Source organism: Saccopteryx bilineata, chromosome 2, assembly GCF_036850765.1.
Source record: "Saccopteryx bilineata isolate mSacBil1 chromosome 2, mSacBil1_pri_phased_curated, whole genome shotgun sequence".
NCBI lineage: Eukaryota > Metazoa > Chordata > Mammalia > Chiroptera > Emballonuridae > Saccopteryx > Saccopteryx bilineata.
Window position 1 is genome coordinate 322,055,341 of NC_089491.1, and position 27,176 is coordinate 322,082,516.

A 27,176-nucleotide genomic window follows, 5' to 3' on the forward strand; every position below is an offset into this window, starting at 1 on the left:
ATAATCAATTTAAATCCAATATTTTGTTCATGTGTAATAATCAGTTTTATTTCATTTGAAACTATTTATTTATATTTTTATTATTTTCCAAAACATTGTAAGTAAATAGGAATTGTGAATGTGGCAAGAAGTATTGCACCAGAAAATGTAGGCTGAAGATTGATATTGTAATTGAGTACAAAATTTACCCATGAACATCTGGCAGCCAAGGAAAAAGAAATATGAAAAAGAAGTTATTAGACAGAACTTGTGAAATTGCAGATATTTGATCATTTTTGATCTATAAAATGTCAGTTTCCTCTGATTCAATCTAATGTATATCTTATTAAGTAATTAAATTATACCAGCCTTGGAAGTTTTCAACTCTATAAATTAGCAAATATTTAGTTATAAGTTAGTTAATAACAAAATATTAAGTAGACCTATTTGCATTTGCACTGGAAAGCTTCTGGTAGGCAGAAGAGCGTAGGTACCAGGTGCGCCCGCCGAGCAGCGCTGACTAGAACCACTCTCCAAGTTTCCACATGGAGTCGTTCTCACTTTCACACAGTGGTTTTAAGGTAGGCTCCTAGATAAGGGACTTCACTCCCCAACTTACTTTTCAGTGTTCTACACTGGAGTCTTTTTGACTTAATTCTTATATGGCTTTAGTTCCCATCCAGAGGATAGCAATAGGGAGAGTATATTGTACAAGGAAATTTTAGAAAAAAAATGGATAATTGTACAAAAAATCTTTGGTGAACTCTACTGACCCTGTGATTTCCTATGTATAAGGTTGTACCTATCATATTTACTACTTATATCATCTCTCTTAAATATTTCTATAGATTCATATTTATGCCAGCTTGTATATATTTTAGATTCTTTAAAAATCGCTTCTCGCCTTTTGGCTAAGATCAAGTATAAAAATGATAAAGAAAGCATAAGAGGGTGATAAAAATCCTCAGCTGATTCTTTCAACATTCACTTAGCAAACAATTGCGAAGTTGCTCTTTGTAGAAGCCAGTCCCAAGGGAAAGCCATTCCTCTCAGGAAAGCCATCTGTGACCCCTGTGTCAGCACTCACCTGCAGCCCCCTGAGTTCAGCTGAGGGCAAGGAACGGGGAAAGAATGAAACGCCCTCTGGCTACTGGCCTTTTGAAACGCACAACTAAAATGTGATGGCCAACATCATATAAGCAATTACCTCAATAACAAGACTCTTAATCACCATTAATTTGACTAGCCAAAAAGATTAATCAAGCAAACATGAGCACCTTCCTAGGAAGCATATATAAACTATCTGCCAAGACAGAAACAAATATATTCAGCCAGAAATAAATTTCTTCTAAATATGTAACTGGGAAATGGTAAATAAAAACATATTTACTGTCACCAAATACGCATACGCATACACACACACACATGTACACACACACACATCTAAGAGCAAGACAGAGAATTCCATTCACTATGACAGTATTTAATTTTGTTAAATTTGTACTAAAGCTTGAATTTAATAAATGAAGTAAAAGCTTGGACTTCACAAGTGAGTAATAGGTAACTATTAATTATGTTCCTACTATCACAAGTATATAAAAGGAAAGCTATTTTGGGGGGCTTATGAATCTACTACCTCCTAGGTATCTACTCATAAAAATCATATGACATTTGTTAAGGTTCTGCTGTAAAGATTAATAACTCATTTCTTGAAATCTTACTTTTTCACAGCAGTCTTTGGATATGATATACCCATACATCTCATCTTGACTAAACCTAAAATTATACAGTCGAGCCTGTCTGATTGAGATATAACTACTGAACAAAGTAGGGCCCAGTTCATCAAAAGTTTTACTTAGGTTTCTGAATAAATGTCAGCATATTTCAGCTGAGTATTATATAATCCAAAGCTATTTGATGGATAATAATATCAAATGTGATTGTAATATATTCCTTCTGTCTCAATTGTATGAATTTGGATAATTCCAATGGTGTGTGTTTGAGAAGAGACCCACACTTAAAATACTTGAGAAGGCATGAAAATGATTAATCAGAGTTCTCCTAATTCAATGGTGCTCTAGCAGGAAAAATGCTCGCACTTCCCAAGCACTTATATTTGCACTATAATGTCTAAACTTCCCTTAAAATCCTTTACATTTAATCCAGCTCCATCTACTAAATTGATTTGTTTTGTTTATGTTAGTTATCTCCGTAAAATTATCATTTTATACCTTTAAAGGAATTAGATAAACCAGAAATAACCATAGTTTATTTAGTGTGATCTATTTTAGAAGAGTATGTGTATATGAAATTTTTGAGCCAGAAACATTAATGAAGAGTCACGTCAGAGACTAACCAGCTGAAAACAATACAACAGCCGTGCATACACTAATTCAACGTGGCAATATCACCAATAACCAGAATAAGTCAATACAAAACATGCAAAAAACTTGACACAATATTTTAAAATATATTTGATGCTGCGCTCACAAATGTAGCATTCATTAGTTCTGTAAATATTTTGAGTGCTTACACCATGATGTGTCTTTGAAAAGAGATACAAAGTTTTTATATTACTGTGATAAGCTCTGGGGAAAAATTATTAATAAAATAGACATAACCCAGTCTTCAAAGAGTTCACAGTCTATTAGAAGAGATAAATAATAAAACATAATAATAACACAATGTAATAAACCCTATGATATTATAAGTTGTCACAAAATCAAGCAGAAAAACCTAGTCAAAATGGGAACAAAACATTCAAGTGAAAGTCAGTTTCTCTAAGAAAGGTTAATTTCTGCTACTAATTTTACTAATCCATTCACTTAACAAATATGCATAGGCCTATATATGCTAGCCAGTTGGGTTAATAATTACAGTGATCAAAATTAACCAAGGTAAGCAAAGTCTCTTCTCTTGTAGATCACAGAGAGATGAGAGAGACAGATTTTTACCCAAACAATTACACAAATACTGTGAATTGTTACATGCTATAAGTGACAGAAAAGATAGATATACAGACTCTGAGCAGGTAGAGAAAGATTAGGCAGAAGTTAGGGGTAAGTTTCCTGAGGAAGGAATGATTGAGCTGAATCTGAATAATAGGAAGCAACTAGAAGAATATAGGAAAAGCTTTCAGGGAGATGGAGTAATATGTGCAAAAACCCTGATGGAAGGAAGCAAGGTGAGAAAAATGCACTAAAGAGAAATGATGAGACTCGAGCAGAGAATTTGGCGTGCTGTGAGGTTGGGGAAGTCAGTAGGACCAGTCTACTAACCCTTCAGGTATGTAAAGGTGTCCTAATTTCTTTATCACAAGAAAGGAGATGTAGTAGTTTGGTTGGATGAATTTTCGAGGGTTAAAACGAGAGAGAAACAAGGGCTGCTTATATTAGGGTCATGTGATCAGGGTAAGGTGGTCACATGGAAACAAGTAGTTAGATTCCAGGAATGTTAGAAATTGATTCAGAAATGATACCTAAGCTTCTGGCTTAAGTGACTGAATAAATGGTGATGCCTCTCCAAGAGAAGTCTGGTTTTCTGGGGGGGGGGGGGGTTGGAGGGGGTGGTTGACGCAGAGAATCTCAAGTTTGGTTTTGAATAGACAGAGTGTGTAATATTTTTAAGGTGTTCCAGGGGGTATGTGAAGTAGGCAGCTGGATATGTGAGTCTGGAAGTCAGAGGTAAGGTACAAGATGTGGATAAAACTTATACATCTATACGTAAGTGATAACTGATGAGATGAACATTAGAAGAGAAACAGAATTACCAGAGGAGAAGGCATAAAACTGGGCAGCTCAGCTTCCCAAGTTCTAATTACACAGAAAAATCCATTCTCATTCTAAACTCTCTTTACCCCTAGATTCCATTGGTGTTTTTTCAAACATTTTGCAAAATGCTTATTTGAAGTCTGTGTGTATTTACATCATCATATAAATCTTCCTTAATGAAATAATTTTTAGTCTATCATTTCCAAAATTATTTATCCATCCTTTTGACATAGATACAGCAGTGTTTTTCTAGTTCAACTGTTTTACAACTCATCTTGTCAGTCCTCAGTCTCTCAACTGCAATTCCAAAATGCAAGAAGCTCTAAAAATCAGATTTTAAAAAATTTGGTGCTTACCTATTTGGTACCAAAATCAGATCTAAAATGCATTAAGGCTATCTATAGTCTTACTTTATCCCAAATACATTGCTTCAGCTATAGTCACATATTTGATTATGGGAGGTTGTTTTTGGATCTTCCAAGGGAGTGTCAAGGACTAAATTGTATATATACCATAGTTCATTTATTTTCACACTTCTTTATTTTATTGTTGTAATAACATTTATATTATATAATCTAAGGTAATAGGAAAGAAAAACAGTTTCTTCTAATGTTGTTTTAGTTATTCCAGAGATCAGATGAAGCTTCACGTGCAATTTAACTTTTCTGTGAATGAGATATTTCTCAATTCTCAAATAATCTTAAGTGTTGTGTTGGGAGACAAAAGATCTTTAAACAACAATGAACAGCAGCCTCTCTTGTTTCTAACCCTTCTCCTATAGGTAATAATATTATTTACAAAAATACATGCATAAGAACATTCATTGATGTTTTATTTGTAATAGCAAAATCTTGAAAGCAAAATTAATTGTGGCATATTTATTCAGTTAAGTATTACATAATAATGAACATAAATAAATCTCTGTTCCACAGAATAAGAATAAATCCCCTATATATAATATTTAGTAGAAGAAGCCAAGACACACAAATATACATATATGTATACATACACTGTACAATGATGTTTTATTTGAAGTTCACAACATCACGTACTTATTTAAGATTGTTTCATATGATCTTTATTTTTTTGTTTGTTTGTTTTTTGTTTTTTTTGTATTTTTCTGAAGCTGGAAACAGGGAAGCAGTCAGACAGACAGACTCCCGCATGCGCCCACCAGGGGGCGATGCTCTGCCTCTCCAGGGCGTCGCTCTGTTGTGACCAGAGCCACTCTAGCGCCTGCGGCAGAGGCCAAAGAGCCATCCCCAGCGCCCGGGCCATCTTTGCTCCAATGGAGCCTCAGCTGCGGGAGGGGAAGAGAGAGACAGAGAGGAAGGAGAGGGGGAGGGGTGGAGAAGCAGATGGGTGCTTCTCCTGTGTGCCCTGGCCGGGAATCGAACCCGGGACTTCCGCACGCCAGGCTGATGCTCTACCACTGAGCCAACCGGCCAGGGCCTGATCTTTTAAAATCAGAAATATTGAGAATTCAAAAACACAGCTAGCCCTAGGTTTTTGTTTTTTTTCTTCTTCTTCTTCTTTTTTGCACTTTTCTGAAGCTGGAAACCGGGAGAGACAGTCAGACAGACTCCCACATGCGCTGGACCAGGATCCACCCGGCACGCCCACCAGAGGCGATGCTCTGCCCACCAGGGGGCGATGCTCTGCCCTTCCGGGGCATCGCTCAGCCGAGACCAGAGCCATTCTAGCGCTTGGGGCAGAGGCCAAAGAGCCATCCCCAGCACCCCGGCCATCTCTGCTCCAATGGAGCCTCGGCTGCGGGAGGGGAAGAGAGAGACAGAGAGGAAGGACGGGAGGGGGGGAGGTGGAGAAGCAAATGGGTGCTTCTCCTATGTGCCCTGGCCGGGAATCGAACCCGGGTCCCCCGCATGCCAGGCTGATGCTCTACTGCTGAGCCAACCAGCCAGGGCCTAGCCCTAGGTTTTTTAATGAGAAATTTTGTACTTCTTTTTATTTATTGGGTGAACTGCATGTAGAAAGGACTGTGCTATATGCTTTGCATATATATTTGCATATATTATGTCATTTGACCTTAGAATAACCATAAATAAAAACTCAAATGGAGTCCTGGCTGGTTGGTTTGCTCAGCAGTAAAGCCTTGTCTGGTGTGTGGAAATTTCAGATTTGATTCCCAATTAGGGTACACAGGAGAAGTGACCATCTGCTTCTCCGACACCCCTTCCTTCCTTCTCTCTCTCTCTTTCTCTTTCTCCCCTCCTCCTGCAGTCATGGCTTAAATAGTTCAAGCAAGTTGGCCCTGGGCACTGAAGATGGCTCCATGGCCTCGCTTTAGGTGCTAAAATAGCTTGGTTCCTGAGCAACAGAGCAAGAGCCACAGATGGGCAGAGCATCACCCCATAGGGAGCTTGTCTAGTGGATCCTGGTCAGGGCATATGCAGGAGTCTGTCTCTCTGCCTCCCTGCTTCTCACTTAATAAAAACATAAACAAAAAAGAAACTGAAATGGGCCTTCACAGTTAGTTTTTAAAATGTCAGTTCGGTATTTAGATGCTTTTTATTTTCAAAAATTATTATGTATTAAAAATTCAAATTCAAATTGAATACATACTATCTCTTGATAGCATATAAAGAACTAATGAGATGAGAATATGTCCTTTTCAGTTTAACAAACCTATTCAATGAATAAGAGACGTAGTCTTCCAATAATATTAATTTTCCAGATATAACATTATATTTTGTACTATTAGGCATATTTGAAATAAGTGCTAACGCTTTATTTAAATCAGGCAATATTACAGTTTATGTTTTTTGGAAGCTTCTGATACAATTCAATTGTTTCTTATAAGTATGGAAATACACAAGGTAATTATAATACTTATGCTAGATTCAGGAAGATGTCTTAAATTTCTTTTTACAAAAAAATGTTTATTTGACTGAATTAATACTTAAACATTAATATTTATCAGGAAGATTTTTATAAAGCAACCATTTGCTTGAGAAATCAACAACTGTATTTTAATGATGCTTTACACTTCACAGTTACTTTCAACTTAAAACAACGCTCTCATGTAATACTTAAATGTATTATTTTTCATACTCGGTATAGTGACATTTTGGTATTATTTTTATTATGAAGTTGTGAATGTTCTTTCAAGGATGCAGAGAGCAAAGGAGAAACAAGGCTGACTGCTTTAAAAGGTTATACTTCAAATATCATGGAAAGTCATCCATTACATTTTTTAAAAATTTACATGTTCTAAAAGAGAAACAAAGCCATAAAGAAGAACATCTGGAAAAAAACCCAAGCCTCCCTACAATACTTGCCATCTCTTGTATCATTCTTTTACAAGCACATTATATATTTTTTTTATTTTTAATCATATCTTAATGGTTATATTTGGGGTAATATCAATAGATTATCAATAAATGCATACATTATAAAAGAAACGAACTGGCCACTTAGTCTAGTTAGATTTATAGCAAAGAAATTTATACAGTTCTTGAAAACTAAAAAGATTATAAAGGTTTATTCCTCAGAATACTTTAAACAATTCATATAGTTTTATATTATCTTAGATTTGAAAACTTTTAAAATCTTTTATCTACTTTATAAGTTGATATATGATCATCAATTAATTAAGTCATTTTTATCATAATAATATGTCATCATTAGAACTGCAGTATTCTAGTCTAACCATTTTCTAAAGAAAATGATTGCAGTATTTTATGTAGTTAAATATTAAAATAATCTAGTTGAAAATGAGACTTTGAAATTATTCATTTTGATTGACAAACTGAAGAAAATGGTTTTATTTCATAAGTATATTTCTGTCTCTCAATTTTTGTAGATATTACTACCATTTCTCAGGGGGAGGTAAAATTTATATTGTCTTTGTTTTACCTAACTAGTAAACATGATGCTTTTTGGCTCTCTATGTTTTAAATGTACCTGTTATTACATTATCTACATTAATCATATTCCTAATATAATTATGCCTTTTTGTAGGAAAGGCCTTCAGCTATAGAATTGTAGTTTTACCTTACCCTTGTTACTGAAGGACAATGTTCTTTTAGAATCAAATAAACGTGCTTCTGTTTTAAATTTTTTATAGTTGTATAAAGTACAGTGCCATGAAATATAAATGAGGACTGAACACAGGACTTCATGGACCAGTTGAAAGTTCAGAATGCAAAATAATAGCATCCACAGTCACAAACTGAATCAACATTCTGATGATTTGAATAACTTTTTCCTCCTTTTATGAATGAAGAAACTGAAGCTCTAAAAGATTATCAGACTTGCTCACAATCATACAGGCAAACATGTGAACTTCTCATATTTTGACTTCAAATACATTCATCTGCAAGTAACTTATTATCAACTCACAGAAAAAGAAAATTCAACTCAAGCCCCCACTATTAGAGAAAAAAAACTGTCCTGTAAGCAAATACATATATGAATCAGCCACCTCTACTCTGGTGGCTTTGGAATTGCCTCCCCACTCTTAATAGAGCTTGACATGATTCACTTATGATTGTTTGTTTGTTTTTTTGTTTTATTTTGTGTTTTATTTCATCTGTTTGGTAGCCATCAAATGCTGTAGGATGTGGGGTCTCCATATAGTAAAGGACATTGTTATAGTTGAACTCTAACATCAGAAAATACTAACTCTAGATGAGTCTTTCTTTAAGGTGCTTTGTTCCACTTTAGATTCTAGATATATGTATTTAAACGCACACTGTTCTGAAGAGTCTTATCCTCTCCCCCAGGGAAAATTTTAGTTTCTTTATACTATTTTTACTGTTACTTTTATGTTTCTCTCCTAAAAATTTCTAACTCCTTTTGCAAAAGAGAAAGGGTGGATGGATAAGGAGATAAATGCAGAAAATATAATTTTCACTTAGGCTTGCTCTATATAAATATCATGTGTATTGTATTTAGTACTTTTTAATTCCTTGCTCAAAGGAATAAATTTAAGAAATGAACAAATGCACATAAAAGGTTGGCAAGAATTGAAATAACGAAAAAGTATTTGCAAAAACTTTCTTTTTTGTCAAGTACTTTTGAGAAATAAAGAGAAAATCAACATGGTGGTTAATATTATAGTTTTGGTATATGTGAAAATATATTGCTGTGACTTCAAAGATAAAGATCCATAATTCTATTTTCCATATTAATTTGAGAAGATAAACCAATTAAAATAAAATTTTTTCATTGAAAAATAAAAGGAGAAAATAAATTTATTAAAAATATATATTGCTTTAGACTTTTAAACATTTATAAACTATTTACAATTATTCTGTGGTAGGTGAAATAATTCCTCCTTATCAAAGATGTCTACATATAATCCTAGAACCTGTGGATATATAAGTGTAAAGCCAGGAGCCAGAGCCAGGGCCACCATCACAGCAGCCCAGTCCATGCAGGTTCGCATTGGATTCAGACAGTCGGTAAAGAAACAACAGAGCCAAAAACTGATGGGCTGTCATCTTTAATTCTAGCTTGCACCCGGCGGGCAAGTAAAAATACACACTGGGCTCCAAAACCCAGTCACATTCAGTGCTCACAAAGCTACTGATTTATCCGAGTTTCCTAGAATCAAAGGTTTCTAGCTCACCAGACTTATTCACCTCTTTTCCCCATCTCCTTCCTTATCCCAGATACAAACTCTACACAAACTGGCATCTCACTCAGCACTCCGCCATCTTGGCTGCTTCTCCTGGCCTCCTCCACGTGGCTTTTTTCTGCTCTCCTCTGCTCTCTCTTCTAATGATAATCTCAGGAACCAAGAGCGCAAACTCTCGTTCCGTCCCCATTTTATAGTGTAGAAATTGAAACTCTTAATCCAATATACAAAATAGGGAAGTCTCTAATACAAAGTCACTTTCTGAGGCATGATTGGATTGTACCGCCCCACATCAAAAAGGGTGGGAAAGGCTTAATCCCAAAACCAAGCCCCAGGCTACAAGGATTCTCAACACACATTAATATCACCTGGGCGACGGCCTCCATCTTTAACAAAGTGAGCATAATACATTTTATCTGCCCAACAATAAGCTTACATTATAAAAGGGACTTTGGGTGTAAATTAAGGAGTTTTAGATGGAGAGACTATTCTGGATTATCTGGATAGGCCACATGTAATTTCAAGGGAGGGTGCTTATAAGAGGGAGAGAGGAGGGTCAGGATTCATCAGAAGGAGATGTGACTGTAGAAGCAGATGTCACAGTGATAAACATTGAGTCAAAGGATGCAGCAGCCGCTAGCAGCTGGAGGAGGCAAGGAAACAGACTCTTCCCTGCAGTCCCCAGACAGAAACTGAGCCCTGGTGAGCCATGGATTATAGCTCAATGAAAATTATTTTAGACCTCAGTCCTCTAACACTTAAGATAATAAATGTATGTTAAGTCTCTGATCTTGTGGAATGCTATTACAGCAGCAATAGGGAACTAATATGTACTCCTTTTTAATTTAGTTCCAAGTTTTATATTCTCATTCTTGTAACATTGAGAATTTTGCTGACGGTTTAGGAAACACCCTTAATGGAAATGCTGGTAGTACGGGATTCTGCTATCATAGCTGAAGTCACCTGAGGAAATTTCTAACAAAGGTTAATTTCCTAAATCTAATGCTTTTAATTAACCTCCCAGTGTTACTAATTGCTCCAGTAATAGAAGCTATGAAGGCAAAGTGTCTTTTCTTCCTTCCTTCCTTCCTTCCTTCCTTCCTTCCTTCCTTCCTTCCTTCTCTCCCTTTCTTTCTTTCTTTCTTTCTTTCTTTCTTTCTTTCTTTCTTTCTTTCTCTCTCTCTCTTTCTTTCCTTTCCTTTCCTTTTCTCTTTCTTTCTTTTCTTTCTTTTCTCTTTCTTTTTCTCTTTTCTTTCTTTATTTTTCTTTCTTTTTTTTCTTTATTTCTTTCCTTCTTTCCTTCTTTCTTTCTTTCTAAGTATGATTTCAAGAAAGTATATGTAGGGACAGGTGAAAATAGAAAAGCAGACAGAAGCCAGCTCACAAACAGGAATTAATTTCACTCTAAGTTTATATCCCGGATGGGCCACACAAAGCTTTTAGCAGGATAATAATGTGATCAACTAACATTTTAGATATATCTTTCTGGTAAAAATATGGAGACCAAATTATGGAAAAAGCAGACTGGACACAAGAAGAACACATAGAAATTTTCAGTAATATTTAAGGAGAGAAGAAATGAGGGCCCAAGCTAAGGCAATGGTATTTAATACTAAAAAACTATAGTGCTCACAAAAATTAGGATATTTCATAATGAATATGAAGCAATAAAAACAGCATTTGATTTTTTTTTATTAAACAAGAACATCAGAGAAGCAAACATGTCAAAGAAAGTTGTTTGATTATGCAAATGAGATGCAAAACTAACTTTTATTTTATTGGTGAAAATGCACTATATAAAAAGCTGAAAGTACTGAAGTATCTGCACATCCATTGATCCCCTAATTTTTGTGAGTAGTATAGGTCAAATATAACCCCTAATACAGAGGAATTAAATAAAAAATATGTATAGAATTTTTTTTTTCAGCAGGGAGGGGGTGGAGAGGGGACAGACCAGACAGACAAGAAGGGAGAGAGATAAGAAGCATCAACTCATAGTTGTGGCATCTTAGTTGTTCATTGGTTGCTTTCTCAGATATGTCTTGATCGAGTGGCTCCAGCAAAACCAGTGACCCCTTGCTCAAACCAGTGACCCTAGGTTCAAGCCAGCAATCTTTGGGCTCAAATCGGCTACCACGAGGTCTTATCTATGGTTCCACACTCAAGCCAGCAACCCTGTATTCAAGCTGGTGAGCCTGTGCTCAAGCCAGCGACCTTGGAGTTTTGAACTTGGATCTTCAGCCTCTCAGGTTAATGCTCTATCCACTGCACCAGCACTTGGTCAGGCTGTGTAATAATTCTGATTGGTTTCTACATGTAGTGAAGGAGAAGAAGATTCATATATGATTCTCTAGTCTGAAAATGGAAATGGTGGAAACAATGGCAGTTAACAAAATAAGGAGTGGAGGAGGCAAAGTTTTATAGAAAAGAGAGTAATCTCTATGAAATCTGAATACCTCCCAAGAGGGAAACCTGATAAACAGATGTGTGGACTCAGAAATACAGATTTGGTTGCTAGCTGAGAAGTCATTGAATCAGGGTTTTAAATAAGGTTACACAGGATAAAGAATCAATATTAAAAATACAAAATGCCTGGCCTGACCTGTGGTGGCGCAGTGGATAAAGCGTCGACCTGGAAATGCTGAGGTCGCCGGTTCGAAACCCTGGGCTTGCCTGGTCAAGGCACAATGGGAGTTGATGCTTCCAGCTCCTCCCCCTTCTCTCTCTCTGTCTCTCCTCTCTCTCTCTCTCTCTGTCTCTCCCTCTCCTCTCTAAAATGAATAAATAAAAAAAAAAAATTAAAAAAAATTAAAAAAAAAAAAAATACAAAATGCCAAGTAAAGACCTTTGAAGGCCATCAGCATGCAATACACAAGAAAGACTAAAGGAACCCCAAAGAAATACTTAGAAATTAGTAAAGAATGACATGACAAAGACAAAATAGGATAAAGTTTCAAGAAATAAAGTGGTTTATTTGAAACCCATGTAATCATTGATCAATTTTAAACTACATGTACTATATTTAATATTCTAAATAAAAAATTTTTTAAGTGGTTAACAAAATCCAATGCTGCAGGGGTGTGGAGAGAGAGCAGAAGATATAGTTGGCAAACTGGAAAGTAATTGGGTCACTGGTGTTTCTCAGGAGAGTGATCCCAGAGAGTTGGTGAACACAGAAGTCATCCCAAAGAGACAAGAGGGACACTGTGAATTGTAAATGAGCAGACCTCAGGGCTCAGCACCAGGCATTTGTCCTTCTCTCTTCACAGTCTCCAACATGAAGTATCTGTTCCCATGATTTTAAATACCATCTACATGCCTGACTCCCAAATCTGCATTCTGTCCAGATGGCCAGCGAGCATGGACCTGGCATGTAGTGACTTGAGATCTAGGCACCTTCTCCTCTTCTTGTCGATGTGGAGATATCATCTACTCACACTGTTATTAATACCATTTACATACTAACAGAACATGAATCCTACATTTTCTCTCTTTGTATATTCAGCTTTATCTATATTACAAGGAGAGGGGGAGAGAGACATACAGAGAGACAGACACACACACACACAGAGAAGAGAGAGTAATAACTCATAAACATCTCAAGATTTAAAATTTATACACCCAAGGACTCATAACCATACCCCCCCCCGTTTCTTCCCAGGCTTTTCCAAGTAAGTTAATGGCATCATTATTCTTCCAGTTTCTCAACCCCAAAACTGGATAATCTTCCTTGCATCTTTTCTTTTCCTCACCCACAATACCTTATCCACATTGTCCATGCTAGCTCTCAAATAAATCTGTCTTTATCTTCATGACCAGAGCTCCACTCCTAGCTGCCAATATCCATAAATTATTTTCTGCTGCTGACCATCCATCTCAGCCATTGTGTTCCTTGACCATTCTTCAAGTACCTTCAAGATGGACTTTTAAATCTTAAGATGGATTATTCTTGTTTCTGCTTAAAATCTTTCAGTTGCTTCTCATTTTATCAAGAATAAAATCCAGTTTTCTTATTATGGCCAACAAGTTGGATAGGTGGTTCCTTGCCTATCCAAGTTTATCTCATACCATTCTACCCTCTGCTCAGTGGAGTCTGGCTACAGTAGACTTCTATTTTTTTTTTTTTAAATAATTTTATTTTTTTAATGGGGTGACATCAATAAATCAGGATACATATATTCAAAGATAACAAGACCAGGGTATCTTGTCGTTCAATTATGATGCATACCCGTCACCCAAAGTCAGATTGTCCTCTGTCACCTTCTATCTTGTTTTCTTTGTGCCCCTCCCCCTCCCCCTTTCCCTCTCCCATTCCCCCCTCCCCCCCGTAACCACCACACTCTTATCAATGTCTCTTAGTTTCACTTTTATGTCCCACCTACGTATGGAATAATGCAGTTCCTGGTTTTTTCTGATTTACTTATTTCGCTTCGTATCATGTTATCTAGATCCCACCATTCTGCTGTAAATGTTCCGATGTCATCATTTCTTATGGCTGAGTAGTATTCCATAGTGTATATGTGCCAGACTTCTATTTTTAGTTATTGTAATCAGCTAAGCACTATCTCAGCCCCCTCTCACCCACAGAGCTTTCAGACATGCTTTACTCCCTGGTAGGAAATTGTTTCCTTGTGTTCTAAGGACCGATTTCTTAATTTTTAAGACTTGATTATAATGTCTCCTAACTTTGTTTAAATGGGTCCTTCCTTAATATCTTCTATTTCTAAATCCTGTATAGTGTTGACATTTCTCTAAATATTCATATGTCATTATTCATTACCCATGTTGTTGACTACATTCTAAGCCACTTTAGGACAGAGAATTTGTCCCTTTCATTTACAATTAGACATCCATATTGTACACAACTCTAGAATATGGTAGGTTCTTAGTAAATATTTCTGAAATAAACAAATAAGTGAATGAGAACAAAACCAAAAGCAATAATTGGGTGCTTATTATATGTCAAGAACTATTCCAAGAAATTGACTTGTGTTAACTTTTAAATCTACAATCTTACTCCTATCTTAATTTCAAAAACAAAAATACTGAGGAAAAAAGAAGGTAAGTAATATACCAAAGGACATAGTTAGTAATGCCAAGATTTGAACCTAAGAAGTCCAGTTCCAAAGTTTACACTCTTAATGAGCTTTAAAATTTTCAGAATGCTTGACCATAAAAAAGAGAAGTCTCGGGGGAACTTCAGTTATTACAGATGGCTCTAGGTTTAATACTTGGGAGTGTGTGTGTGTGTGTGTGTGTAGACTTCACCATCTTTACATGTAGAGGGTAAAATTTAATTAAGGAGACATAATAGATACACTTAAGAAAGAACAACTGATTAAGTAGATGACTGAAAAGACAGGTGTTCATTGGGATCTAAAGCAAAGGACCTAGTTTTGGCAACAACATTTTATTTCTATAAAACAAGAATGTGCTTTAATAAAGATATTTTTTGTTTTCTGGAGAGAGAGTAGAAAATTTTTCTTTTTATATTAGATTTTCTCACTAAAGTTATAGGCAAATTCATCTGTTGAGAGTGGGCAGAAGTGATGAAGTATAAAGTTCAATGAGAGAAATAAAGTGTACAAAATCTACTAAATGAAATGGAGGAAGAGAGGAAGGCTCAGCTAAAACTGAAGATCTCTTAAATTGTAAAGGCTTCAATCTGCATATCATCCTGGGCTGTTTCCCTGGACAGCTGCCCGGAGACTGAGCTAAGAGACTGATTGGTCAAGGATATTAGGTATAACAGAAAAGCAATGGGGCAAGAAGTGATTCTACTTGTGAGAACTGACTGAAACAAGTGGAAGGAAACAAAGACCAAAAGGTGAGAAAACTGAATAGCAAATGAATCAGAAGACTCAGTCGGAACTAAGAGAAAGTATAAAGAGTGAGAGAGCGAGGGAATGGGAAGGCTGAGCATTGTGGTCCCAGCTCAGGACATTGGGTGATCCTCTAAAAGCTCCTGACCCTGGGAAGCAAAGCGCTCCAAGATCTACCCCCACTGACTTTTGTAACCTCATCCTTACTCCTTCCCATCGCTCACTAACCTTCTGCCTTAGGAAACCAATCAAAATTTTCATAAATGTCCACGCTTGTAAACACTGGTCACTTGCTTGATGGTACCAAAAGTTCTACTATAAATGTAGAACTTTTATACTACTGGTAACAAATACTTGTCTATCAATGAGTCTTCCTCTTCTTAATGAGAATTATCTCCAAAAATTTTAGCATCAAATATGGTTTTAATTCTCTTCCTTACTCTTTATAGAATATTTACAATGACAAAATGGTGGTTGTTATTTTTTAATTTTAAATATGATGTTTTCATGACACTGAATCAAAAAACAGTGATACATGGCATACATAATTTGATTTTTAACTATTCCCACTATTTTAATAACTTTCACCACCAGTATCACAGTTTGTCTTTTCTGTCATTGAAAATGAATTTTTAAATACACAGCCACAAAATTGTATGGAAAGCAGAAAACTGGCATAGAATCCAAAGACAACAATAAATAAAATGAATAAGGCCTGTAGTATAATCCATTTTACATAATATTTTACAACTTACACAACATTCTCTTTCCACAGATCCTTTTTATGACCTCTTATGTATGATTATAGTCCCTTATTTCACATATTTTATTGATGAACTAACCAAAGTTATTAAAGCAGCACAAAGTTAAAAATCAATCCACCAAGACTGCTTATCTTTATTTTGATTTTCTCTTTAACACAAAAGCTATGTTCATAATCACAGTGATAATAATGGCATACATTGTTGGCAAATATAGAGTTTGCTGTACCAAGGACACAGCGGGGAACACTTCCATCTTGCTGTGCGGAAGCCTCACAGCAAACCAGTGAGGTGACAGCCTTGTTCTCTGTGCGTCACACATAAGAAAGTGAAGATAATGCGCAGGTTAAAGAGCTCCAGAGCAAAGCAAGGGATTCAAATTCTCACTGGTCCACAGCTGAATCTTTGTTTTCTCATCAGAGTGATCATTAAAATGAAGCTGTTTGCCTTTCAAATTGACAAATATGTATTTCAAAACAATGATACCTAGTGCTAAGGAGGGAACAATACAACAAGCACCAGCATGAGTTGCTGCAAGGCAGGTAGATTTGTACATTTTTATTGCCTAAGGAAATGATCCTCAGGTGGAAAAGATTTGATGCATCAAGACAATCACTGAAGCATTGTTAATAATAATTCTATAATGTTGAGAACATAGGACATTTAAATAGTATATACCCTTATAGACTCTACAGTGTTCTTCAAATTATGATATTTAATTTACTTTTACTCAGGTCAAGGGCTTTGTTGTTAAAAAATAATCATAAAATGACTAAAAAGCAAAAATTTTGAAAGCAAACCTAATGTAGGCTTTGTCTTTATTAATCAAAAAGAAATTTAAATAGAATGATACATCAAGTGACTCTAACACAAAAGAAACTATGACTTTTTTTTTTTTTGTATTTTTTCCAAAGCTGGAAACAGGGAGAGACAGTCAGACAGACTCCCGCATGCGCCCGACCAGGATCCACCCGGCACGCCCACCAGGGGTGAGGCTCTGCCCACCAGGGGGCGGTGCTCTGCCCCTGGGGCGTCGCTCTGTTGTGACCAGAGCCACTCTAGCGCCTGGGGCAGAGGCCAAGGAGCCATCCCCAGTGCCCGGGCCATCTTTGCTCCAGTGGAGCCTCGCTGCGGGAGGGGAAGAGAGAGACAGAGAGGAAGGAGAGGGGGAGGGGTGGAGAAGCAGATGGGCACTTCTCCTGTGTGCCCTGGCCGGGAATCGAACCCGGGACTTCTGCACACCAGGCTGACGCTCTACCACTGAGCCAACCGGCCAGGGCCTGAAACTATGACTATTAAGCAAGCTATTTTGAGAATAGTGTCTTCATTTTACTTATTACTGATATTCTGACCCTAACTTCTACCATTAAGCTTATTTAATAAAAGTGCATGAAATAGCATTTAAATCCTGAATATTCACAAAACATTTTCATAGAAAAAATTAGAGTTTTAGGAACATTGGAAAAGTAGCAAATGAATGTTATTCCAATAATACAGGATATTTCAAATTATCAATGTAAATACACTAGCATACGCAACCAACAGGCCTAACTTAACACAATGTGCTTGCAATGGACAATAATCTCATCATATTCTCCCCATAAATGTGAGGATAAATCATTCTCTCTATTTTTACAGTATGGTTTTTGTCTTGCCCAAACCTGGAAGTTCATTTCAAAGTAAATTTCTTAAAGGAACATAAGCATGGATATATAAAAGGCTTACTTCTAAAAGACAGCTCAAATAATAATGGCAACTTATTTTTTTTTTTTTTTTTGTCTCTTCAAACGTTTTGTTTGGTGTCTTGTTTTGCAGTTTTCTTTCTCTCAAATTTTTCTTTTTAGAAGAACTACTATTAGTGGCAAGGTCAACTTTTCCTTACCACAAATCATTAATGACTGAATTGGTAACCTGATATCTGAGAAGTCATTTGCTGTCATATTTCATCATCAACCCTTCAGAAGAGTAAGAGAATATGATGCCTTATTAGTACTTGGCCAAGTTAGGGTAGAGTTTCAATCTTATCGAACTCTATATGTGCATAGGGAAAAATGTGATTGTTTTTCAGCCTATAAATATATCGCCAGCCTTCGCAAGTGGAAAGACATCTCACTCTAGAAAGTCAAACGTTTGCAATATGTCACTTTCAAACTTCTCTCACTGGTCCCAGGAAAATAGGTACAGATTTCAAATAAAGTTATTTAAAGTAGATTCTGGTGTACAGACACCCACGTTCTCCCAAGTTAAATTTTCCAGTTAGATTGTCTCCAGTCAATCTGACCATTTAAACCTGACAGGCAAGCCAGTCAAATAAGCAGTCACAGTGGGCCAAAAATCTGTCAAAATGGTTTGCTTAACTGCTGATTACTTTTTGACTGACTTGAGTAGTCAAGTTAATCAAAACAGTCAAACCAGATTTCCTATGTATACACAGTTCTTAGCTCTTCCTGTTTTAGTAGGTGTGCCCTGTTTATATATTTTGAAAGGATTTTTATTAAGTTACATTGTTGGAGAGAAACAAGTCAAAAAAAGTTGTGAGCAACTAGTTGGATAATTAGGGTTCTCGTCAGAATTGGTCCTCAGCTTCAGCACTGAACTCACTGAGGGTTCAGGCAGGAAGGCAGGGGGGAAGGGCAAACAGGAAAGCACCTGGGAAGGACCAGAATTCCCTGCTCCCAACATTTCTTCCTCAGAGGGTCAGAAGACTGAGACATGTGTCCTGACAAGGGAATGGGGTAGTTGTATACTCTTTGAGATTAAATAAAAACACTTAGAAAGGACCCAATGTACGGTTTGGCGACATAGAGGTCACTCTTGATAACAGTGTTTTTCTCCTGCTGGACCCTCCCCCTTGCCTCTCTTAGGTCGCTCTCAGGCAGGCCTTAATTGATTTAAAAATGAAGGTAAAGATGACTAAATTTCTCTGCTTTCAAAAATGACAACCTTCTATTGCAGTTTGATGTGTCAAAAGCATGGGTAAAGCGGCAGCTAAGATGTCAGAATTAGCCCACCTGGCTTCAAACCTGGGTTTAGCACCGACAAGCTGAGTGCCTATGGGCTAAGTATTTCCCTCTCATGATGCAAATATCCTCAGTGTCGTGAGTGCAGTAATGCTGCTCAGTTCCTAGGACTGTCTGATTACTAAATGGTTTAATGTGAGCATGGTATTTTTAACAGGGTCAGGTCAGGGGGACGTGCTGTAGAAAAGCATCTGACCACAGGAAGAAGGAACAGTTCAAGTTCAGCATAACTGTGAGAGCATCTTATTCAGATATTTTTATAAACTACTAAATGTATTTTATACCAGCATCTTAAGTTTGTTTGCTCTTATTTCAATTAATAATGTTACCATATAATATCTTCCTAATTTATAACAATATTAAAAGGCATGTTCCTAAAGTTTCCATGTCCCCATTTCCGCAGGCATTGTCCAGGTATTTTTACCTTCACTTTCACATTTAATAATCATAAAACCCAATGAGGTGTATAAGGTTTACATGAAGAAACTGAGAAGCCTGGGATCAAAGACAGGACCTGATTTGAAACCTAACCATCGTGCTTTAAAACCTAATTTTAATCTAATTTACCATGTTTCTAAGAGCCTATAATGTAATAAATATCTAATTAATAACAACTTATATCTCTGGTTATTCTAGCAAAGAAGAGTTGTTGATATTGCAGATTTAGGACTTCCTAAAGAGAACATGTCTATTGGGCCTCTGAAGGTGCTATAAGTATATCAGAGAAGACAAAGTGACTGATCCTACCATATCTAGGACCAATGTTCTTTCCACTTTCGATACTACTGCTTTGTGCTACAAAAGAATAAAGCAAAATGTCTGAAATAGAAAACTCACACATTCCAAAGGACATGGGTAGAGTTGGACAGGATTTCAAAGACTGGTTAATTCAGCAAATACAAAGTAGAATGTTATGTTAATTGAAGGAATTTGGAGCATTAATTCAGATCCTACAAACTAAACAATTGTTGTGACATCAAAACCTTTCATGCTGTTTCTTGGCTGATTTTTTTTGTCATAGATAGAGGTTGTAATCTCAGACAATAATGTACAAAAAGCCTAGAAACTCTGAAGGAGCATGAATGAATGGTACCTCTGGGAAGAGCCCAGGCTTCAAGCTAAAACTCAGCATAGGGGGGTATAATCCAACATACAGGATTAACATCTCAGGAGACTTGCCCTAGGTCAGTTCATCTCTCTGTGATGCTTTATCCTCTAGATGGAAATAAAAACAGTGAACTCTCTTAAATGTGCCCTACGGTCTGATTAAAGATTGAAAAGGTCTCTAAAAATCTACAGCACTCCCAGTGAAAAATGCTAACTATCATTATCATTATTACACCAAATGCCATAATTTGGTCTCCTCAGATTCCCTTTTTATGTAGATTCCATCAAACTCTGACTTTTGACTTTTTGCCTCTCTGACCAAATCTCCAATGACAAAGCAAAGGGAAATGTTGAGGCAATTAGTGGGAAATGGAAGCAATTAATTCCCTTTTTTAGTGAGACCTGGCCTCTGTGAACTGGTTTAACCAAAAATAATCAATGACCTTTCTCTGACCAAACTGAAGCAAATCTACTTGATATTTGTCACTGGTTATCCATCTGCTGCTTCAACATTAATGAGTCTCTTCACTTTGCCCTTTTTTTTATGAAAAGGAGCCATCTATTCTTGTCCTTTGTTACCTCTGCAACTGCGATTTTTGCAAATGTAACACAGTCAAAGACCTCATTATCCATATGTAAGCCTAGGAACCACTTTTAGCATCGCAGTGCTTTCTGATTTTCCCCAAACCTTCTTTCTGGAACTGTTTTCCCTTTTCTGCTATAAAGACAAGATTATGTTCAAAAATGAATGAAATAGAACAACAAAGAAAAAGTTTGAATTGAAAAGTGGTCAGAAAAAAAAAAAAGGTTGTGTAATTTACCTCTGTCTAAGCACCAAACAGAACTAGATACAAGTCCCTGCTCTATTACTCACTCACTGGTTACCTTGGGAAAATTTGCTATTCCTCAAAAACCTCATTTTACTGAACAGTAAATATAACAGCTTTTGCCTCAAGGGTATTGTCAGGCTCAAAAGAGGTGACACATGTAAAGCCTTTCAGTACCTGATGAGAGCCCAATCAATTTTAGCTATTACCAACTGGCGAAGAAAAAAGATTTTATGTACTGTAATAGAGCTGATAGTGATACTCATTAAAACTCTTCTAAGATACTGTATGTGCTACTCCAGCTGAGTGGTTAACACTTACTGACTCCCATTTATCCTCCAGTGGAGGATTTGATATTTTAGCATATGCATTTATTTTTCTTTTCTACTAGTATATTCTGAAATACCTTTGCTTGATATTTTGTTTTTGTTTGTTTTATCTTAGGAAAAATACATCTTAAGCAACTGATGAAGTTTTATCATACATTTCACTGAAATGTTCACAGTAGGATGGAATATAAGTGAATTTAGATACAACATATTACAACCAGTGTTTTCTTTGGAAACAAATAGAAATGCCAATTTACTGGCAATAAACTTTTAGGAAATATGGAAAAGTAGGAAAGACATATGAAGAAAGACAAATTAAAGGTTACTTCTCAAATTATGCAAAAATTGCTTCATTCTGTACTTGATTTTGCTCTGAGAGCTCTGTGCTAAGATAAAATCCTCTGGGGCTGTTTTCAGAAGAGAATATTAAGGGAAGAAAGGCCAGATACATGAACTAATAGCTCATGGTTATCTTCCATGCCCCAAAAATCTATTTGAAATATGGGATCATGGATTCCAAAGGAAGGAGAGAGGGTCCTACCTTCAGTCTCTGAGCTGGATTTCCAATGTTAGAGCTCCCGTATTCATTATAAGTTTGGCATCCCAAGAATAAATTCAGAACTATTCTTCAGGCACAGAAGACCTAAATTTTGACACTACCAGAATCTTTCTTCACACTCCATCCAGATCCCAGTCTTTCAGTCACCACACTGGATATTAGATATTAATTTAGCTTAAAATAGTCAGCAAACACACACACATGCACACATACACACACACACACGTTGGAGAGACAAAGAGAGAGAGAGAGGACTTACTCAAAGTCACATGGTAAGTTAGTAGAAGCTAAAAATGCTGAATTGACTTCCTATTTCACAGTGTGTTGTATCAGCACTAAACCAAGCAACCAAAAAGAAATCACTGAGTCACTTGTAAATATGTGCTTGGCCCACTGCTTTGGTAGCTAGGCTTTGTTCAGTTTTTTTTTTTTTCATTTTTCTGAAGCTGGAAACAGGGAGAGACAGTCAGACAGACTCCCGCATGCGCCGGACCGGGATCCACCCGGCACGCCCACCAGGGGCCACGCTCTGCCCACGGGGGGGGGGGGGGGTGCTCTGCCCATCCTGGGCGTCGCCATGTTGCGACCAGAGCCACTCTAGCGCCTGAGGCAGAGGCCACAGAGCCATCCCCAGCGCCCGGGCCATCTTTGCTCCAATGGAGTCTTGGCTGCGGGAGGGGAAGAGAGAGACAGAGAGGAAAGCGCGGCGGAGGGGTGGAGAAGCAAATGGGCGCTTCTCCTGTGTGCCCTGGCCGGGAATCGAACCCGGGTCCTCCGCACGCTAGGCCGACGCTCTACCGCTGAGCCAACCGGCCAGGGCCGGCTTTGTTCAGTGTAAGAGCTTATTTCTACAATGAAAAATGACATAGTCCACCACCTTCAATTTGCTTTATGAAGGAGGTTCTATCATATTCTTAGAAAAATATATACTTGTCTTCTGTTCGTGCTAAATGTACAACCACTTTGCAAGTATAACCCAGAGACACATGCTTATTCTTGCTCTCTTAAAGCAGATACACTCTATAAACAAATGCTAAAACTAATGATTTCAGTACATGTTACAAATGGCTAGAGACAGCCTGCTAAACACAAGCAGATCAAGCGACTCCCCTGTGAAGATCCCAAGTTCTAATCAAAGACACTTGAATGTGCCATACTTTCCATAACCCTGCAAATGCTAATTTTTGATTTGATGCCTTTCTCCTGCCTTTTGCTTGTCTGGAGAATAGCTAATTATTTTTCAACATCTACTTCAATCATCATATTCTTGGACACTCTGCAAAACCCCAGACTCATAAGAAGTTCATATATACAGTGTGTCCGTAAGGTCATGATGCACTTTTGACCGGTCACAGGAAAGCAACAAAAGATAATAGAAATGTGAAATCTGCACCAAATAAAAGGAAAACTCTCCCAGTTTCATACTTATTCAGTGCAGTTTGATGTGGGCTCACGCACAGATTTTTTAGGGTTCCTTAGGTAGCTATCCAGTATAGCCTCTACAGACTCGTCACTGACTGATGGCCTACCAGAACAGGGTTCCTTCACCAAACTGCCAGTTTCCTTCAACTGCTTATCCCACCAAGTAATGTTATTCCTATGTGATAGCACTTTGTTATAAATGCACCGATATTCACATTGCACTTTGGTCATGGATTTGAATTTAGCGAGCCACAGAACACACTGAACTTTCCTCTGTATCATCCACATCTCGACTGGTATGGCTGTGGGCTGCTCCACTGTATACATGGTGTTGCATCATCATCTGCGCATGCGCACATGCTGCCATTCATCCTACAGAAACTGGGAGGGTTTTCCTTTTATTTGGTGCAGATTTCATATTTCTATCATCTTTTGTTGCTTTCCTGTGACCAGTCAAAAGTGCACCATGACTTTACGGACACACTGTACTTTTTTATAACACTTTCCAATGTGATTGTTGAAATGCAGTTGCTCATTGGCAGGTAACCTATCTGACACATCTTATCCTCGCAACCTAGTACAGCACCTGGTACACTCTTCTACTTGTATACCTTCAGCTTACCCAAACTGATGTAGATATTAACTAAGTAACTGATCAAGACAAAATCACACCTATGTTCTCTAGAAGGCAATATCATCAGTCCTCTCTCTGGGCAGACAAACCTGCCTGGTTTCTATGCTTAGGAGTCAATATGCTCAGAGATTCCAAACACTATATCCCCTAGATCCACAATAAGCATTCAAAAGGCTGATTTAAAAAAATGGGTTTATTATTTTTTTTTTTTGCAGTAAAAACGATGTTTTAATATTTGAATGCAGAAAGAAAGTAAAGAAGGTTGATATGCTTATGGGAAAAACATTTAATGGTAGGTTTAATTCTGATGGAATGAAAAAATCCTCCATCCTGTGAGAAGTGCCTTCCACGTGTGAAGGACAATAAAAAGCTACAGAAGAGGAAAAATGATTGACCAAGTGGAGAGAAACATTTGATGGTATAACTAAAGGATTAGATGCCTCTTAGACTAAGATTAATTAAGAAACCTAAAAGTTTACCAGAAGTTCAAGTCTGATGGTACCAAAAAAAAAAAAAAGTAAGAAAGAAAAGAAAATGAAAGAAAAAGAAATGCTGCTTAGGAAACAGTGGCAGACTGCAAACTGTTCAGTAGGTTCAAATCCATTTGAATTCGCACAGGATCAAAGGGAGCAGAGCGTATAAACTCTTAGCTGCTGAAGAATTCCCTACAGACATCAGCTGAAATCGTTACCTGCCAGGTTTTCAATGTAGTAGGTACTGTTCTAAATTTGGGGGGAGTGGGGAAAGATGGAGAGTGAGTTTGGGCAGAGGGAGAAAAAAATATAGCAAAATATAACAGAAAGTTCTGACTCCGATTTTTATCTGGGTGGAAATATAGTGAAGAAAGCTGAATATCTTTCAGAACTTATTTTGTTATGAGCTCCTGTATTGGAAACACGTTCACACAAGAAGGAATAAAGGAGAACAGAGGGAGGGTGACAGGTTTCTTAGCCAGTGAGGAAAGTGGACCAGACTCTGGTGGTCCAGCACACGGGCCACCAGGTTGGGGGGGCAGTTCAGTGAGGGCGAGAGATGATTCGGAAACATTCTTCCACATAACTCAGGAATGCATACAAGGTGGCATGGGAATCCTTATTAACACTTAACCTCTATTTCCTAGACTCATCCGCTTCAATTGCCTTCTTAAATTCTATGCTTCAATTCTCCAAAACTGAAGAAAGAAGAGAAAAACAGCAACCTACTGGGTCTTTAAGATGTTCAGACTAAAGCTCTCCCAGTATCCTGGGAGCAAGTACAATCTCGGGAGTAGGGCTTCCCCTCCTTGACCAATCTGTTCTTAAAGCTAGGCACCTGAGGAAATTCCACAACTTGTCTTACTGTTTTCACGTGTGTGTGTGTGTGTGTGTGTGTGTGTGTGTGTGTGTGTGTGTGTGTGTGACAGAGACAAAGATAGAACGAGGGACAGACAGATAGGAAGGGAGAGAGATGAGAAGCATCAATTCTTTGTAGTAGCACTTTAGTTGTTCATTGATTGCTTTCTCCTATGTGCCTTGACCGAGTGCTATAGCAGAATGAGTGACCTTTGCTTGAGCCAACGACCTTGGGCTCAAGCTGGTGAACCTTGTTCAAACCAGATGAGCCCGCGCTCAAGCTGGTGACCTCAGGATCTTGAACCTGGGTCCTCTGTGTCCCAGTCTGATGCTCTATCCACTGTGCCACTACCTGGTCAGGCTCAATTTTTAATAATACTGATTTCTCTAATTTTTCTACTGAACATGAACTACCTGTCTTACATTTTCACACCATTCTATTTTTGTTGATAAGTGGCCATGGCTTTCTAAGCTCCAATAAATACAGTTTAATAGAATCATAAAATTATCAACAGTCATTAAGGCCTTATAGACAAAGGAATATCTGCCAAATTTTGACATATCTCCAAACAATTGCACCTCAGCCCACAGAGTCCTTAACAGGGTGGGAATTCACAACTCTATAAAATAAAAAACACTTCAGGACATTGGTTTCTTGTCATTCATTTTTCCGTAAGATTACTGTTAAACTCTCCCCACATAGGTTATGTTTTTGAGGACACTTGTAATTTCTACAGCTTTCCTTATCCACCTTCCGCTGCATGCCTCACTGAGTCCTCTCTCTTATTAAACATAATCAGTAATATCTGTTCCGGAACTGTATTTTGCATTATACATTTGTTTTATTTTGCCAAATAGTGTAAAAGTTGCAGTCTACTGTTTGTAAACATTACGTCTCTGCAAATGCTATCACTCCATTGCTTAATCTAATTATTATTACTGTTCTTGCTATAAGAATTAGTTAAATTTACCTCCATGAAAAATTTGGCATGTCTAGTTGATTTCATATAATTCTATTTGTAAGTTGACTTATAAAGAATTGAATAATTGCATTTCCACATGTATTATATATTTATTTATTGATATCCATCATTATATCATTTGAATCATATTTCATTCATTCATTTGAAATTATTGTTTAAGAATTTTTTTCAGCCTGACCACATGGTGGCACAGTGGATAGAGCATCAAACTGGGATGTGGAGGATCCAGGTTCAAGACCCTGAGGTCGCCTGGCTTGAGCACAGGTTCATATAGTTTGAGCAAGGCTTACCAGCTTGAGCCCAAGGTTGCTGTCTCTGGCAAGTGGTCATTCAGTCTGCTGTAGCCCCCTGGTCAAGGCACATAGGAGAAAGCAATAAATGAACAACTAAAGTGCCACAATGAAGAATTGATACTTCTCATCTCTCTCCCTTCCTCTCTGTCTGTCCCTCTCTCTCTGATTCTCTCTGTCTCTGTCACCAAAAAAAGAACGTTTTTCAGTTTTTTCTTTTCTCCTTTCTCCCTTCTAGCTATTCAAACCACTTTAAAAAAATTAATATCCACTTACACTGTGTTAATTACTATAATTTCTAAAAATATCACTTATACTAGATGTGCATCACATGTAAAGTCCTCTAAGTTATTTTGGCTGTCGAGACCTCAAACCCTGGTGCCACACTTATTAAAATTAAGCTGACTTTGACTTTTAAGAAATATTTTTCAGTTTGTTTCTTTTTTGACATCAATTCCAAGTTTCAGTTCAACAAAATTCACTTATACATTGAACTATTCTACTTTGGAAGGAAACTAAAAATTTTTTAAATAAAAATAATTAAAGCCAAAGAAATAACATGAAAATTATATATATTCCATTTGTTTTATAACCAAAAAAATTTTTTTAATTTATTCTTAAAACAAATACCAAAATTTTGGCTTGTTTAAGGTAGCTTCCACCAAGAAAGTAAAAGATTTAATATTAATTCAATAGCCAAAAGCTACTCAAAGGTATAAAGCCATGCCCAGATTCATCTA

General features: G+C 37.1%; 1 protein-coding gene across 3 annotated transcripts in view; it reads right to left on the reverse strand.

The window, feature by feature from the left end:
* The window catches only part of TFEC (transcription factor EC), an 81,335-nt gene that overhangs the window by 53,137 nt on the left and 1,022 nt on the right, over positions 1 to 27,176 (reverse strand). The window contains exon 1 of one of the 3 annotated variants that reach the window (XM_066255242.1): positions 21,759 to 21,991. The exons of the other annotated variants lie outside the window; for them this stretch is intronic. The gene's annotated coding sequence lies outside the window, so the exon portion shown is untranslated. Of the gene's footprint in view, positions 1 to 21,758; positions 21,992 to 27,176 lie in introns of those variants that run through there. 3 annotated transcript variants of the gene reach the window in all.